Genomic DNA, 18,412 nt, shown 5'->3' with positions numbered 1-18,412 from the left:
TAGTATATAATTTCATTTATATGATACCCTGGGGGTGGGGGAAATCTTATCTACAATAATAGAAAGAAAATCAGTACTCTCCTGGTGTGGAAGTATTGAGGAGATGAGGAAGTGGAGGTGGGAAGGCTGCCTGATAAAAGATATACAGAAATATAAGGGGTTGAGATGGTTAATTTTATCCTTCATCCAAACCATCAAAGACCTGAGTACAACAAAAAGGCAGATTAAGAGGGAAGTCCTCTTGCCTGAGTGTTTGAGCTGGGCCATGGGTCTTCTCCTGCTCTCAAATTGGAACTTACAGCTCCAGCTCCTCTGGATGTCCTGCTTGCCAACTGCACATCTTGAGACTCTTCAGCCTCCATAACCAAGTCAGCCAATTCTGTATGATATATACATTGTTAATAATGTATATAATATTATTTATTAATTAGTTATTAATAATATAAAAACAGAACCAATAGATATATTCTATTTTCTGGAGAACCATAACTTATACAGGGGTGATGAAAGAGTTTTGTATCTTGAAAACCAAATACCACATGTTCTCACTTAGAAACAAGCACTAACCATTGGATACACACGAAGATAAAAATGGGAATAATAGACACTAGGGAATACAAGATTGGTAGGAGTGGGGGACAGGTTGAAAATACTGCTTACTGGGGACTCACTACCTGGGTGATGGGCTCATTCATAATCTAAACTTCAGCATCACACAATATGCCTTTGTAATAAACCTGCACATGTGTCCCTGATTCTAAAATAAAAGTTGAAAGAAAGAAAAAAGAAGAAAAAATACTGTATTTTGATTTTGGTAGTAGTTTATGGGGAGGGGGTATGTGTATTTGTCAAAGCTCATCGAATTCTGCACTTAAAATGGGTGCACTTACCGTGTCAATTATACTTCCATAAAGTTGGTTTAAAAGGTAGCTACCAACAAACAAAAGCACAGCACAAGTTAAGTTTGGAAAGATTTTATAGAGCTCCCCTAGCCCCACTTCCAGGGAATAAAAAGACTTTCAATATGTGTGGTATACAAAATAGCTTCTTTCTATTACTTAAAAGGCCCTTGCCACATGATTGTTTCCTATTGGACATGTCTCAGATACTGCAGCAGCTAGAGTTAAAAACGGCATATGTTTTTCCCTGCTTCAAGCCCAGTTACATATATAATACATGTGTTATGAGGTATAGGTACCTAAGCAACTTAACATCTCTGAGCTTTAATTTCATCTGTAAAATGGGAATAATATTTAGCTTATGTCATCAATATCTATCTTTCCAACACTATATTAAGCACAGAGAAGTTTATTCACAAATGTAAGAACTGTCACGATTATGTGACACCTGTACTATTGGGAAAGTCTCAAGAACCCACATTGCTTTGTCAAGAGCTTCCTTTCAATCAATGACCACAATAAACAAAACAAATAAAGCTTGCAAACTTTTGTTTTATCTACGCTGACCTCAAAGTCAGAAACCTATGCGATAGCTCTGGAGTACTCAAGATGTATCTAAACATACATTCCCAGTCAAAATATTTTATGCAGAATATGTCTTTCTTTATAATCTCATAATTTATTGCTTCATAAACTTCTCCCCAGACTTTCTCCCAAGATTAAAGCCAGGTAGGCCATTGCTTTCTACATATATTTCATAATTGTTGTAAAATATGCAGAAGTAAAATTTATCATCTGTATTGGTTTGCTAGGGCTGCTGTAACAAATACCACAGATTGGGTAGCTTAAACAACAGAAAATTATTTTCTCACCATTCTAGATGTTGGAAGTCCAAGATGAATGTGTAGGTCAGGTTTCTTCATGGCCTCTCCCTTTGGCTTGTTGATGGCCACTTTCCTACTGTCTCCTTACGTGGTCTTTTCTCTGTGTATGTACAACCCTGGTGTTTCTCTGTGTGTCCAAATTTCCTTTTCTTATAGGACAGTCAGATTGGAACAGGGTCCACGCTACAGCCTCATTTTAACTCAACTGCTTCTTTAAAGGCCCTATCTGCAAATGCAACCACGTTCTAAGGTACTAGGGGTTAGGGCTTCAGTATAGGAAATTTGGAGGGACACAATTCTGCCAATAATACCATATTAACCATTTTTAAATGCACAGTTCAGTAGTGTTAAGTACATTCATGTTGTTGCACAACCAATCATCAGAACTCTTTTCATCTTGCAGAAGTTAAATTCTATGCCTGTTTAAAAACACTATTCTCTCATCCCTGCAGCCACTGGCAACCATCCTTCTACGTTTTTTCTCTGTGAATTTGTCTACTCCATGTACCTCACATGCAGCATATGACTTTTGGTAACTGGCTTACTTCACTTAGCATAATGTCCTCGAGTTTCAACCATGTTGTAGCACATGTCAGAATCTCTCCCTGCCAGGGTGCCAGTGTTGAAGGTGTCCCTCACTGAAGGTCACCACTCCAGCCAAACAGGCTGTCTGGGTTTCAATGATGGCCACTTCCTCTTGTGCCTTCAGGCCTAGGGATGCTATCGTTTTCCATTGTTATCCGCTCCAGAGTTCTTCATGCCCCTTGGAGAGTCCCCTAAACCCTGGCCACATCTTCACAAATAATCCCTTTATTAAATGCTTCTCCAATTCTCCTGTTTAAGAATGTCATCTCTTGCCAGGATCCTGACTGATCATTATGTATATATCTCATTATAATTATCATTGGGGAAGCTGACTGATAGGTACTGGAGGTTTGTTATACTCAATCCTGTCAGCTTTTCTTTATGTTTGAAACTTTACAAAATGAAAAAGTAAAGAGAGAGAGAGAGCAAGCATATATACGGGATGAGGACTCATTCCAAAGTAACTAGAAGTGGTGCAGCTATTGTTAATGTTTCACTAAGACCTCGACTCTTCACCTGGTCACTTGACTTGCTTCTGACCTGAGGTCACAACATTACAGACATTTTGAGGTCTTTTCTTCTTTGTTTTGTGTGTTTCTCCCACCGTATCTCATATACTTCTTCATTTTTCTCAATTTACTGGCCACTTCTGTTATTTCCACTAACCAATCTTGATATTCTCCCCTTCCCTGCAAAACACATGCTTCTTTTGATTATGAGGCCCCAACTGACAACTAACAAAGGGAGTATGAAGCATACCTTCAAAATGCCTCCTCTTTTTGCCCTTCCACCAATGGTAAAAATTTATGTCTTTTAGTTGGAAAAAAATTTTGCTCAATTCTATATAAAACTAGTGTTATTTTTTTCTAGACATGTTCTCCTCATTCTGATTTGGATTGGAACAGAAAAAAAAAAGAATGAGGAATTAAAATATGTCATTTACAGGAACATTTTTATCTTACATGTTTAAAGTAGATCCGTAGTAGAAATGATCCTGCAGCAACCACCTTCCAACCTATAGTGTTTAAAATTCAGTGAGAAGACGGACATCAGTAGGAGGAGTATCAGTGGCAAGCACAGAAGACAAATGGAGACAGAAATGAGGACCGACAGAATGACAGAGCTCAGAGGCAGCTCTTGAAAAGAGCAAGAAAGAAGCTGGAGGGATCTACTTGCTATTGGTGAGGCTTTTCCCGGTTCCTCATTATGACCCCTCTCCCCTTCTTAATCCCTGGGTCTTTGTACTTCTCTCACATTGTAAAAAGTGCATTCTCTTTTCACCTTCTATGTCTCTTCGCCATTAAGTTCTATAAAGGAGGGGAAATACTTGATAGTTCTGATCACACAGCAGTAACCTCAGGCAGATTTTAACTATACTAGGGAAGCTATTTATAATTGTCTCCTTATTGGTTTTTGTTGTTTACAGGAGAGAAGCCCAACTAGCTGTACATCTCCTCAGTTCAACATAACACCCCAGTTAAATATAAATACTTCCTTAAAATACATTGCCAGGATAGAAGATGTAAATACAGAGACATTGAATCTCATCTTTTTTTTCCTGAAATCCTAGTTCTTGAAAAGCAAAGATTTTTCTATGTGGAAATGGAGCTGCCTATCGTGATTAATTACAAATGACCTAAATTCTTTAAGAAAATATTTATTGAGTGCCTTATTATGAGCCAGACACTGTTTTGGATGAAGTGATAAGGCAATGATAAGCAAAAGAAAACCCTGACCTCAAGAAATTTACAATCAATCAAGGAAGAAAGATAAGTAGAGTCAGTTACCATATAGTGTGATACCTGCAATCATAAGTGTGCATGCAGCATGTGATAGAAAAAGATTAAAAGGGCACATAATCAGATGCAGGCCCTCAGAGAAGGATTTCCAGAAAAATTGTCTCTAATTAGGTGAGAAATATAGCCATGGCTGCTAATATTGATTGAGTGCTTACTAGATCCCATCTAAGTCCCACTCAATCTTCATAGTAGCCCCTAAAGGTACCTGCTGTTACTAATATTAACACTATCATTATCATCAACAACAACATCATATTATCCTCAGTTTCACCCTCAAGGCCCAGGAAGGGTAAGGACTGGGAAATGGACCAGGATTCCATTCCAAGCAGTCCAATTTCAGAGCCTCTGCTCTTCACTACAACACAAAATAGCCTCTCTAAGGGAGAAAGGGAATCACGTGAGCAAAGACCCATAGAAAGGTAAGAAAGCATGTTCCATACGAGGATTTGAAATTAGAAATCCCATAAGGCTCAGCAAAAAGCACAGATGTAATAGGGAGAAGGAGGGAGAAGGCTGGGGAGGCAGTCAGGAGTCAATTTATGAAGGGCCATGGAAAACTCATTCAGGAGACTAGACTTAACCAGAGGGCACTGGGACATTAAAGAGCTGCAACAGGGAAATGATAAGGCCAGGTTCATATGCTAGAAAATCACACTGGGGGTGGTTTGAAAATGGATTGAAGGAAAGTAAAATTGGAGGCAGGAAGATCCATTAGGACTTTTTTGCACTAACCCACAAGAGACATGACAGTAGCCTAAACAATAGGTGATTGTGAAGGGAACCCAGAATGGAGAGAGAGATGTCTAAGAGGGAGAACAGTTGGTGGTTAAATGACTGTGGACACTGAAAGAGAAGGCAGAGTTGTGATAACTCTGCTCCTTCTCTTGGCTCCAAGATGGATAATGGCACTTCTCATGAAGAGTAAACACAGAAGACAGGGCAGAGTGGAGGGACTGAGCCCCATGAGTTTGGCTGGTGGCATGATGATTCTAAGCAGACATAGGAAAGTCAAGCAGAAGAGCTCAATAGATCTTCAGATCTGAAGGTCGTGAGTGACAGCTAGGCTAGAGATGCTCATTTGAGAGCTCTTGTTCTGCATCAAGTAGCCAAAGTCCTGTGTGAATGGATCCAAGGAGAGTGAGTATAGTGAGGAGAGAAGAGGACCTAGGGCAAAACCCAGAAAGTATCACCATGTAAGGGCCATAGAGAGACGGGAGAGCTCATCATTGAAGCTAAGAAGCCACCAACAGAAAGACAACAGGAAAAATTACAGAACATGTGGTCACAGAAGCCCAAGAAATAGTCCAGGGTAAAGGTCCGTGAGACTTTTTTTTTGTGGGAACTATCACGGTGAGCTAGTAATTTCCTTCCATTTTAGTAAAGAAACTTCGTGCTCAGAACTCATAGGATCCACAGGCCTTAAAATACTTTATTAAAGCAAATCCATTCTTCCCAGTTATTCTTTTGACAGATTTTATATGAATTACATTTGTGGAGTAACTCCAGACAGTATTTGGCTCACGGAAGATGCTCCTGTTTCCTTTGATGTGTGATACCTACAGACTTTGTTAATAATAGCTCAAACTCTTCTACGTTGCCTCTGACAGTCTAAAACAATCATAAAGCAGTTCTAGACTTTCTATTTTCATGGTCATATTTAATTTCAAATACATGAGGGAAAGGAACTGTTGCATATTTTGAATAGACTGATTGTAATGATACATGTAAGACTGAAGAAAAATATTAATGATGTTTTGTATATTTTAGATTTTTTTCATTATATTATAAATATTATCTGTTTCAGTCCCAAAGGATGACTGATTAGGTTTAGTTATATTAATCAAATCTTTGATTCCTTCAAATCTTTTTTTAAAATGGAGGTATTGTAGCAGTTGAATGTGAAAGGATCTGGTTGACAATTCTGCCATTAAGTTACTGAACACTGAGACATTCTGTTGAGGTGTATTCTACACTAAAAATAGAAATATCAAACTGCATCAATTACACACACCCATTCTCAACTGCCACTGAATAACCCTGATGACTGTTTCATGGTGAAGGCAGAGAGATGATAAATATCTTTTAATTACTAGAAATATTTTTCATAATTTGAAAAAATTATTAAAACAACATTTTTAAATGTACTCAGCATAAAAATCACCTTAATCAAGTAAAGTATACTGACAGATTTCAGTATAAACTTATTAATTTGTCAAAATATGTCGAAAACTTGTAAATGAGCTGTTAGAAAAGAATTTTCAATAGTTCGGGACAGTTCACTAAGCATTTAGAACAGTGCTGCAGGAACCAGAAAGAGATGTAGGGAAACTGAGGAAAAGCTGGAAGACATGACTAACTTAGTTTCTTCTTTTTCTACTTTTATTTACTCCTGAGTTCATTTTTCCTGTCAAAGGCATGTATGTTAGCTGACTCAACTGCCATCCTTTTTAATCATGTACAATCTGTTGAGACAAACAAGAAACTTAAATCCAAACAGAAAAGTAGAAAACACTTAAGATACACCAGAAACTGTGCAACTCAGAGAAACATAGGAATGTCTTATGAAACCGAGATAAAGGAGAAATTCTGTAGGAAGGTGGAATATTATTTGGTAATGTTATAAGGAACAATCGTGTTTGCTATAAATTTAGATTTTTAGTTGAGTGTTACATCCTTAAATTCGTGAACCTTTCTGCAACAAAGCTAAAACATATTTTTGTGCTGTACTTCCTGATCTTCCTTAACTCTGACTTTCCCTTTCAAACCTGTGCCTTCTTTTATCCCTAATCTCCCCGTGACAGCAGCTTGTAAATTTCAAGCTTTCTCCATTCACATTTGCCACCCACCCTGCCATCAACACCTCACTCACAGAGCCTTGGGTTTCCAGATCTGACCTGGCATAACCTTGAGGCAGCCTTCTGTGATTGACAGCAGTTGCATTTATAGCATTATTTCTGAGAGAGAGGAAAAGACCAGAAGATTAGCAGTGGCAACTGCCAAGGAATTTTATGTAAAGAATTGTGGGTTACAGGAGCTTTCCTGACTTGTACAGGAACCAAAATTCAGGTCATTCTTAATACAGATAAGCTACACAGCATTCTGTGACCTTTCTCAGTTTTGTTTTTTTTTGGTATCTAATTTTTTTTGCTGCCTCTTGCAATCTGACTGGTAGTGTTTGATGTGGTTGGTGCTGGGCGGTAAGGAGGCTGGAAAGGTATAGGCAGTCTTGATTGCACTCCTTTACTTCTCCCCTCTCCCTAAACTTTGTTTCCTTTCCTTCCAGCCCTTTCCCCTCCCCTTTCCAAATCATTTTGTCCCAGTGTTTTTTGTTTGTTTGTTTGTACCATTTTTTACCCCTGCCCAAATGCTAAAGAGCAGGGAACAAGGCCAGAGTGGAAAGATGTGATTAGACTTGGGAAACTGTTTCAGTTCCTACACACATAGACACATACAGCTTTACGTGTAAAGCTTGAATCATAATTTCCTGCAGAAAAAAATAAAATTATCTCTTTCTGGTATTTCAGCCAGAATAAAAGTCACTGAAATATACAACCTTTTTCAAACTCAATTTGTTATCATTAACATTACCAGCAATATCAATTCAGGTTTAAATATGATTAAACGTTATAACCAATGCCATGTGTCTTCAAATATCCTGTTGACAGAATACTGCCTGTCTTTTAGTAATGCAAGGAGAAGAACCTACATCTGGATAGGTACAAATATTTTAAGTTATTCACTTTTAAAATAAACATTTGACTGACAGCTCAAATTAGGTTGTATGTATGCATTAAACTCTCCTTTAACGCTGACATAAATTTTTAGGCTGCTGTTTGACTAGAGTCACAGATTCCCACAGATTTTTGTTTTTTTTCACTTTGTATTCAAGGGATTTTTTAGGGTCTACAAAGATGTCTTTCTCTGTATAAAATCAGGAATACCAACGATCTCATCCTTAGGCTGAAAGAATGGCTCCTGCTCAGTGATTAACAGAACTCTGAATTAGAAACTAGATTCTCCAAGGAATACTATTTTCTATTAACAAGGCAAAGTAAGAGGTAAAACGGTATTTTCTCAGAACCCAAATATATTTCCCCTCATATCCCTATCATAATTAAGGTAAAAAAAATCTTTTTATTTTTGTATGTTTTAAGATTTTTTTCCTTCACCTTCTCGGTGCTCTCTTTCATGTATTCGTTGTTTCATATAACAAGTAAAAAAGACAAAGAGAGAGAAAATATGTGTACGTGTATGAGAGAGGGAGGGCGGGGGAAGAATAGAGATACATCAAGACAGAAGAGGAGTGTCTTGGGAGGAACATGCAAAATTGAAAACTATTTCTTAAGGCATACTTTTACACATTGCTTTTTTTGAGATGAGGTCTCACTATATTGCCCAAGCTGGTCTCAAACTCCTGGCCTTGAGCAATCCTCCTACCTCCACTTTCCCAGTAGCTGGGATGACAGACATGAGCCACTATACCAGGCCACATTGCTTTCATGTGTTAAATGGCTCTTGCCACTCCTGGACAATAATTCCTTTAAAACAAGGATAGTTTGGATTCTTTTGCTGGATATACGGTTTACTCTGAGTCTTTTATATTTGTATTTCTAAATTATACCTGTCATCACAACCACCACAGAATACATTCTATTATTCTGTTTGTGGAATAGTGAACAACAATCCCATTTCTGCTTAGATCACCTGTGTTTTAACAAAAGTCTTTCTGGAGGGGTGTGAAATCACCTCATCTGATTTTGAAATTTTCTCCTATTTTCTTTTCTTCTTCTAAGCATCACATTAGGATCCTCCATTTTGTCCTTCTCATTGGCAAAGCACAGTGTGGCTTGGAATGAGGGGACTGTGTGGTTGCCAGGGTGACCCCAAGGACTAGTTTTAGCACATACGGTTCTGCAAATGGAAGTTCCTCAGTCAGACCCAATGGCAGGAAAGAAGATTCGCAAACTCGCCCAGGGCAAAGCTGGTATAAAGTTTCAGATAAATGTTCAGAATTAACCACCTCCTGTTACTCCTACAAAAATAACACCATGAAAAGAATTTTCCATTTTTTATTATCTTGCTGGGTGATCTTTTTTCTCTCTATAAAGAAGAAAAAACATACTCATAGTTATAGGAGAAAGAATGTTTTTTGCTTTGCGGGGCATTCATAACAGATTTGATGAATATATGCAGGAGTCTATGTAAATGTTTAACTGCAAAATTGTTTAAAAGTCCTCATTTTAATTAGGGAAGGATCAGGAAACAGCAACAAGTTAGCCGGAGGCTCGAGAGTTGCCACTTTACATCACTTGGTCAAAGACTAACAGGCAATTTCTTCTATTAATATTTTGACTGTTTCTATAACTTTATGTGTGTCTCCACAAAAACCATATTTTTAAGCCTCCATTGGGAAAATCACTGGTTAGAAATGCAAGAGCAAAAGTGGGCATAGAGTGGACAGCCTGGGTCCCATGTTCCCTTTGAAGAACTACATTTTGCTTTGAGCTTTTTCTGGATTTTATGCAAATTTGTTCTGATTCTGTATTTCACTAAAGCAGAAGCCAAAAAAAAAGTGTTTACCAACTAGGATATATTGGATGGTTTTCACATTTTCTTATTTGACAAGTAGTATTTCAGCTTAAACTGCATGGGTCTTTTAATATTACAGGATTTGAGTTATTTCAGTGATTCTGGGGTAAGTAATGCTTCTGCTTAAAAACAAATTTGAAACAGCCTAATCAATTAAATCATTGCATGTTTTTAAACTCAAAAAGTTTAACATGCCAAGATTTTCAAAAACCAATATGTTCAATTGTTGTCTAATATCATAAGCCTTTTATGCTAAATGTAAATTATTAAACTTGTTTTTTCATGGTATTACTAGCCATCATTTCTAATTGACAAGTATACTTAATATTAAACAAAAAAGAAGCTTCAATTTACCAAGTAATGTGAGGTGTAATAATTTGCTTAGTAGATACATGTTTTCAAAGTCAACTTGATAAACCACTATCAAAGCCATTAAAAAATTATGAAGACATTAGAATCTTTAGAAAAAAATCACCCTGTGTAACTCCCCAGTCATAGTATCCAAAAGCAAAAATAATTGATTCCAAGTCTATAGCTACTTCAAGTAGTCCAATGTTCCTGGTATTATATCAAGAATTTTCTTATTGACATTCAGTACAACTGTCACATTGTGTTTGGAAAATATTAAAACATAAAAAATAGCATTAAAAAGTGGAGTGAAAGTCATTTGACAGATGTTCCTAGTTTTGGATTGGACAGTTGGCATTAGAGATAAACATTCATAATCTATCTTGTCTTGTTTGACAAATACCAGGATGTGTTTCTTTAAACACCAAACTCCAGTATTTAGGGATTTTCAGAAGTGTGACTAGATCTTTTAGTTCACATCAGACTAGAAACACACTTGTTCATTCTCTCCATTTCAGAGGCAAAATAGTGACAGATATCAGATTTACCATCAGGTTTATCCTCACAAATATCACTTCTGTCATTGTCTTCTTAGCAATGTCTTCTGTCATTGTTCCCCATGAACCGTACTGTCTACACATTGGTATCTTAGTAAAAACTACTGGCACTTCCCCTCCATAAAAGCCTCCAAAGTTTAATGTGAAAGCATCTCCCCACAATGTTCAGATCCCAAAACCTCCCACTAAGTGGAATAAATTACTTAAAATGAAAGTGCTTATCAAGTTAACCCTCCAGGATTACTCTAGATGTCAATATTATATTTATGTTTTAATATCTATGATTCAATTTATTGAAATTATCTTCCAGAGATGCCAGGTACATTTGGTTATGTTTCTCTTCCAAGTTGATCACATTTTATTGTTTTTTCTGAAGATTTCTGATGTCTCCCATAAATCCACTTCTGGGCAAGTAACGCCTCAATAGCATATTTCCAATGTCACTTAATGTTTTATTCATTTATCAGGGTTACACAGTGCAAAGAAAAGTAGCCAATTACCTACATTAATTTGATGTAGATGATACAGATAGTTAACCAGATTTTCTTAAACTTCAAAGTGATTTTTATATCAACAATCTCACTTGTCCAATCATACTGCCAGGGTTTAAATGTTTTTTATCAATAATAATTATATCTCACAGGATTTTCTGTAAGGAAGCACTAATAAATGAAAGATCAGGCCCTTGAAAAACATATAAATGGTATGTATATATTGATCAAAATAGAATATAATTGTTTTACACAAATATCAATTATCTGGTCTCTACAATTAGTTTTCAAAAATAATTATTAGTGGTTCTACAAGAATAATGACTAAATCTCTTAATATCTTACTATTCAGACCTATTGATGTGGAATTCTTAAAGTTTTTAAAAATTATTTCTTTACTCACTCGCGGAAAATTGCTATTCTTAGACTATTTTCACTACTTCCTAGTTGACTACATTCCTATTCTTTATTTTTTGTTGTTAGAGACAAATATGTGAAGAGTTCAGTTTCATTCATTTGGTGCCTTTCATTTACAAGTGGATGTGTTTTTCTTCCTAGCATCCCTTTTAAATTGATACATCAACTTGCATAAATCCATCTTTTCCCTCTAGTTCTTTTCCTAGAAGCCACTCCTATTTTTCTACGCCTTTACTTTACCTATATGTCTTAGAACATATATAATTACATTTTTATCCTTTACACTTCTAGTATACTTTTTCCTTAGATGTAGTTATATAAGCTTTCTTTTATGAGAACATATTGAATGTTTTATTTTTGTAGTATAAAAAGGAGATCTATAGATGGGCATCAAGAGGTCTAGAAACCCTCTGAACATTTATGAAAAACCTGTATATGTGCATTTGTGGAGAAAGTCCATCGCTTCCAAAAATTCTCAGAGGGTTTGGAAGACAAAAGAACACACACTTCTAGTGCGGACAGTGCTCAGCACACCAGCACCCCACGTTCACACGGCCCACACAGCTCCACCGGCCCTGGCTCGTCTGCTATCTCCAGGTGGCAGCTCCATTTCCCTCAACTAAGAACAGGGATGAGATTGACCCAGAAAGATGCCTTCTGTCATACAAATGTTGAGGTTTAACAAGTTACTGGTTCCCAAGTGTATCTAGTTCACCCAACTTTTCACGGGCTTTTCATGAACCAGGACCAGCCCCACTTTTGCAGCCAGGGCAAAGGGAAATGGTTTTTTGGAATTCCAAACTAGAACACAAATGAGGCTTCTCTTTCTAAAAATTGCAAAGAAGTTATGTGGAGTGTTTTTTATTCTGTACTCCATTGTGTTGTGGCCTAAACAGGCTATTGCCGACTGGCCTAAGAACTTACTCACAGTTATTTCCAAGGAAAATGCACTACAAGTTCCAACCTGATTTCCAGCTGGGCCTTGCCAATATAGGTCATTCTAAGACAAGGCAAAAAAAAAAAAAAAAATGTTATTTCGTTGCTTTTCAGTCTTTTCTCTTAAAGATCATCATTCAGTTATTCCAGCTCTGTAACTCTAGGCAAAGCTTTCTTCTTCTTTCCAGGCTTATATACCAACTCTATAGCCTATTCCAGTCCTAATACCCACAGATATTCCTTCTTTGCCTCTATCTCCCTGCCTAGCCCCACTCTGCAAGGATAGGGACTCTATCTGTCTAACATTGTGCCTGGTAAGACTAGAATTCTACAAATGTCTGCTGAGCACATAAATAAATGTAACCAACTTTAAATCCAGTTTTCATTTAGCCATTATGTATTATGAGGTTTTATTTTTACATATGTAACCTGAATTGTTGATAAAATAAGACAAATCCAGTGTTGAGGACACTATTTGATGTCTTGTTCTGTTAATGGATTTTTATACTTTAGTAACAGTTATTTATTGAGTCCATATACGATGAACAGAATATATTAGTATGACCATAAATCTTATAGCTTGGGTTTACTTTATGTGCCAGGATGTTAAAAGTGGACCATTCTGTCTTTGTTTCTGGGATGAAGCCTAAAACAGAGAGAACAGTGATGAAAGATATCCTCCTTTCTAGAGTGAGGTATTGTACTACTTATGAATGACATACAAAAAGACAGGGTTAAAGTCAGTTTTGTGACCCTTAGCCCAAAACCCATTGAGGGTATAAAAAGTTTGAGACTGAAAGTCTGTTAAAGAGAATGTCCTTGGAGAAAAGTGTTGGAGTGCTATAGCATTTCTCTCCTGCTACCTATGGAGAAAGAGAGGAGGCTGCTTTCTCCTTACATCAAGTCAGGTGGGAGGAGCTGTTGTGTCTCCCCTGGGGTTCAGGGACCCAGTGAAATGGTAATTAAATCACACAGAAAAAATAAACAAGGGAGAAACTGGCTAAGTGACTGATGGCAACTGAGAAAGAAAGCTGTACTGAATTGTAGGTGCAAATATGAGAGTGGAAACAAGGATATATAGCATTTCTCAGGGACCAGCTATTGGCCATGCAGGACAGAATCAGCCTGGAGCCATTTAGATTTTGGTGGAGACAACTGCACGGAAGGGATGAGGGGACGGTCTACCGCATGCCCTGAGGCTGAGGGAAATAATTCAAATAGCCAACTGGAAGATGGAGAACACACTGCTTATGTCACAGGAAGTTTACACAAGTAGACCCAATGAGACAAGCTTCATAGACCCATAAAATTGTCCCTTCGCTTTTCCTAGAGTCAACCACGAACAACCACCAAAACCAGAGAATCCAAGGCCAGATCACAGTATTTCTTGTTTGTCCCCTCTTTTCCTTCCTCCTTCCAACCTTGGAAAACCCAGAGACAGCCAAATGGAGTAAATAAGGGGAGGAAGAAATGAAATGTAAGAACATAAAGCCATTCTCCACACCCGCCTGCCACTGCAGATTCCAGTCAGAACAAGCCAAGCCAGAGGAGAGGAGAAGCCTTAATTTGATATGAAGTGTAAAGTTTTGCTACACCATGGGACTTAAAATTAGAATTTGTTTTATGGCTAGAGGAACTAGAAGGCTTTTGATTTTCTTAGAGTGACTGGAAAAGTCATGGAATTTGTCAAATATTTCCTCCAAACGGTGGAGGTCTCCCTTCATGTACCATGTAGCAGGTTTGAATGAGCAAAGGAACAGGGGAGCACTTTCCAGTTTCAGCCTCATCCCGTGGATTCCTGTTATTTCGACAGAAACACAATCACCTCCATAAACCAAAATTATTTTCAAAGTGGTAGCCATCCGTAATTTGGTAATTGTCAGGATGCTTGAAATGTTTTCTCAGAAGAAATGGTGGTTCACATTCACATTATACAAGCTTTCACTTCCACACTATATCTTACAGTTATGGAGGCAAAATCATTGATGACATTACTTCCATTTTCATCCAGAAAAATATTTTTCTTGCTTTAAAACCATTTTTAAAATATTTTTAAAATATTTTAATATGTGACTATGAGGAAAGGGTCTCATTTAATTTTTTTTATTTTATAAGCTGCATTAAATTCACCAGCAGGCACAGAAACAAATCTATATTCTAAATGATCTTCCATAAGCAGATCTATAATTCCATAGGGTAAAATAGATTCTCAACATATTGTAAATAAACAAATAATAAGCATATTTAGATGAGAATAACAAAGTGTCTATACATCATTATCTAGCTGCTGCTGAAAATATAAAGAGCTCCTAAAGAGTTAATTCAAAAATGGCATATAAGAAGACTTGTTTTCTCTCCAGTGACTAAACTTAGTTTCACCATCCACCTGGTTGGTCTTATCCTCTAAGGTGGAAATCAGACAGCCAGATGTAAAATCTGGGAAATTTTCCAAATTCATACTAAAAAAAAATTGGGTGCTGAATACAAAGCATCCTTCCATTTGCAATAGTGTTTCCAAATAGCATTCCTAGCATCAAATAGTTCTACATGACAAAACCCAGGTAGGTCAAAAAGGAAAAACTCTTTTGATTTGGTTAGCCTGTAGATTGCCTTTCTGGTCACATTACACTGCTTATTTGCTATTCCCAATTTCTCCATGCCTTGGCACCTCTGTGTGGTGATCCTGATGGAGCCTTTGTTTTTGCTGATAGATTAGGACATCAGAAGCTCTTCCATCTCTTTAAAGTTCTGAGAAGACTTAAACTTCTGCAGATGAGGTGAATAGGAATACATGCCAAGTTGAGAAACCAACCATCAGGAATGAATAGAAAACAGACTCAGTGGGAATGTGTCCTACACTGCTGTCCACTAAGACCTTGGGATGTGGGGGCTGCCTCAATGCTTGTTTGAATTTTCCTTTGGCTCTATTTCCTCAGGCTACTGCCATATGTTACCCTACCCATTACCTTTGCTCAAAGACCTCATCTCAGTACAATCGTCTGTTGACTGTACTCTTTCTAGGTTTATGCCAGCACAGTTAGTGCCACCCAGAAACTCTTCACACTCAAATCTCCTTTGCTCTCATTAAAACATCTAAGGGATTCTCAGCTTTGGCATGCTTTGGGTTTCTCTTTTAGGCATCACAACAGCCTCTTGTACAGTGACAGTATGCCCTCCACTTTTATATTTACTTATTACCCTAGTTGATAGATTCCTGTTGGGGAATCATATCCATGCATATCCTTGAATTCATCACTTGCCCAAACACACATACACATTTATACATACTCTTTTCACAGGTGCACCAGAATCAATTTGAGCACTATCCCAAATTTGCCTTCTCCCTTCAGCCACCATCCCCCAACTCTGGCTTCTGCTGCTTCTCTTGCTTTCTGCTGGGAGCTGCCTTGGCAAAGGCTTAGGCTGTTCCCGTGGTGCTAAAGCCAAAAAAAATCTCCATGTAATTCACCAATTGACAGGAGAGACCCTAGTTTTTCCAGCAGCTGACAGAAGGGCCAGATAACACAACCCAGAATTTACCTGGAGTCAATTCCTTTGATTTAGGCCAATAAAATACAGAAGAAGGGAAAGAACTAGCAGATGAATACTCATATCTCTGCAGTAGACTCTTCCAAGATGCAATGCTCTGAAGAGCCTCTCTGGAGACCTGACAACCAGATCTGTTTTGTTTGTTGCAGTTCCACATTGGACCATGTTGGGTTTGCTCTTTTCCTCCCCTGACTGCCTTTCATTTTTCTTACTCTTGCTTTCCTGAGATTGCACTTTCCAATAAGCCACTAGCAGTTACCTTTTGTTTTCTAAGAGATCTATGTAAAGAGAGTGGAAGATAAGCTGTTTTGCCCTTTCAATTCAGGAAAAATATGGCTTTAAAAATTCAGCTACTATAACTATTTATTCAGTCCTTGAATGTTTTCCCTTTGTCGCGGGTCGCTCGTTTGGACTTACCTGAATATATCAGAAAGCCTTCTTCCCTCTCATTTAAGTAACAAAGCTCTCCCAGAGACCTAAAAGGGTTAATGAGCTTCTTAAGAGCTTAATTATGCTGTGCCTGGTGGGTGTACTGAAAAACTGGGTTTTTTTGTCTGATTTACCAAAGTTTTTTTTTAACTAAGTGAATGCAATGAGTAAGGTGATTCCCTATTCTTGTTGTGCCATAGATATGAGCAAAGGTGAGTCATGAGATATTTATATAAATTTTATGTAAATGTGTGGGTTTATCCCAGTTTACCAACATAGACACAATTCTGCTCCTTTTAACTGGTTAAGATGGTCGGCGAGAGTAGGGGAAGAAAATCTATGACTTGGTTTGTATATTTTTTATTATATCAGACAGCTTTTTCCCTAATGCTTAGTGTCTCCATTTTAACTGCTAAATGAATGGAAATTTTAGCTTTTTATGTGGTTCACTTCATTTATAAATGTGTGCCCTGAAAATCTCAACATCATATTTCATCGATGTAGTATATATTTTTAATCATCAATAATTATTTTTCCAAGCTGAGTTAATATCCTTGATTCTGACTAAATGAGGAAGTTGATAGGAGGGGTCAAGAAGAGTTTCTTTGGAAATAATCACAATCAAATCAAGACCAAATTTGCTAGAGCTGATGTCATTTCACACTGTCAGATTTATGTGCATGAGGACTGAACTGGACATTTCTCCTTTTTATGCTGTATTGAGTTGTTCTTTAAATTACAGAATTAAATGCTCAAAGATGAAAACTTTTGAGTTACAGTGTCCCTGAATCAAATGCTGTAAAGATAAAGTAGCTTTGCTGTTATGTCTGTCAAAGCCTTCTAGCTATACTTCACATTTGGCGCTTTTATATTTGTTCTTCTATTTCTATTTTGTTAAATAAAATGTTGGAACATATACCAAGAAACACAGATTGTCCATAGCAGCATGAGACTTGGGCTGTGGTTGGAAATAATTTAAATTAAACATTACATGAACACTGAAGAAGTTTCCAACTTCCCAATTTAACTTGTGTATAAATTATACCCCCCTCAAAAAAATGCAATACAAGAATATTATACTGAGACATCTAGGTATCTAAATATATGATTGCTAGATGGATGAATAGATAAATAGATAGATAGATAAATCTATATTTGTATATAAATTATACTTAAAGATGAAAATTAAATATATTCTCATTTTAAACAAAAGATTACTAAATCTCATGAGAATAAAGTACCAAACATAGAAAAGTCCCTAGAACATAAATCATGCCTTAAAAAAAATTACCTTGCTTAAAATATAAATTATGCTGTAAAAAAAAATACCTATATTATACATCCTGTGATCAGGTAAGGAGCATTCAATGATCAGGATGTCGATAATCTTGCAAATGCTTTCCCAGTTGGGCAACTCACAATATTCCTTTTATTCCATAGTTCTGCAAAATGCTGTGTTGCTTATCAAGTTTTAAAATAACTGCTTCCGTGTCCACATTTTGGCAGCCACAAACTATGGCGTGACTAGAACTTTGCTCATGTTACTTTGGATTCACAGGCTGTGTCTAAATGCAGCCTCTGAATTGGAGTGCTGCATGCTGAATCTAGCCAAGTTGGTTGCAGAGACCTTCATCAAATGTTAAGATATCAAAACGATGCAATTATTAAAGCCTTTTTAAATCTATAGGCTCAGGCATAGTCTAGGCCAATTCTCAACATATGCTACAGAATGACAGAAGATATTTGGAGTCTGATGTGACTTTTGGAGTTGGTAACAGATAACCCTGATTGGACGGTGGCAGGGAGTAGATGTTTTAAAAAAACAGCCCTGACCTAATCACACATTGGGTTACCAGAGAAATTTCCTAAAGATAATTATCTCTGGCCCATTTATAATCCTCTCTACAAGGGAAAGACACCAGAAAAAAA

At 37.1% G+C, this 18,412-nt stretch overlaps 1 long non-coding RNA gene across 1 annotated transcript in view; it reads right to left on the bottom strand.

Annotated features, from left to right (window-relative positions):
* The window catches only part of LOC116550289, a 35,265-nt gene extending 17,231 nt beyond the window's left edge, over positions 1-18,034 (bottom strand). Inside the window, exon 1 of the long non-coding RNA XR_004268315.1 lies at positions 17,813-18,034. This is a non-coding gene — a long non-coding RNA (uncharacterized LOC116550289). The remainder of the gene's footprint in view (positions 1-17,812) is intronic.
* Between the last annotated feature and the right edge of the window lie 378 nt (positions 18,035-18,412).

The sequence above is a fragment of the Sapajus apella genome, unplaced genomic scaffold (genome assembly GCF_009761245.1).
Source record: "Sapajus apella isolate SASKATOON/1434 unplaced genomic scaffold, GSC_monkey_1.0 scaffold1, whole genome shotgun sequence".
In the NCBI taxonomy this organism is placed as follows: domain Eukaryota; kingdom Metazoa; phylum Chordata; class Mammalia; order Primates; family Cebidae; genus Sapajus; species Sapajus apella.
This window is presented reverse-complemented; position numbering and strand designations above follow the sequence as displayed.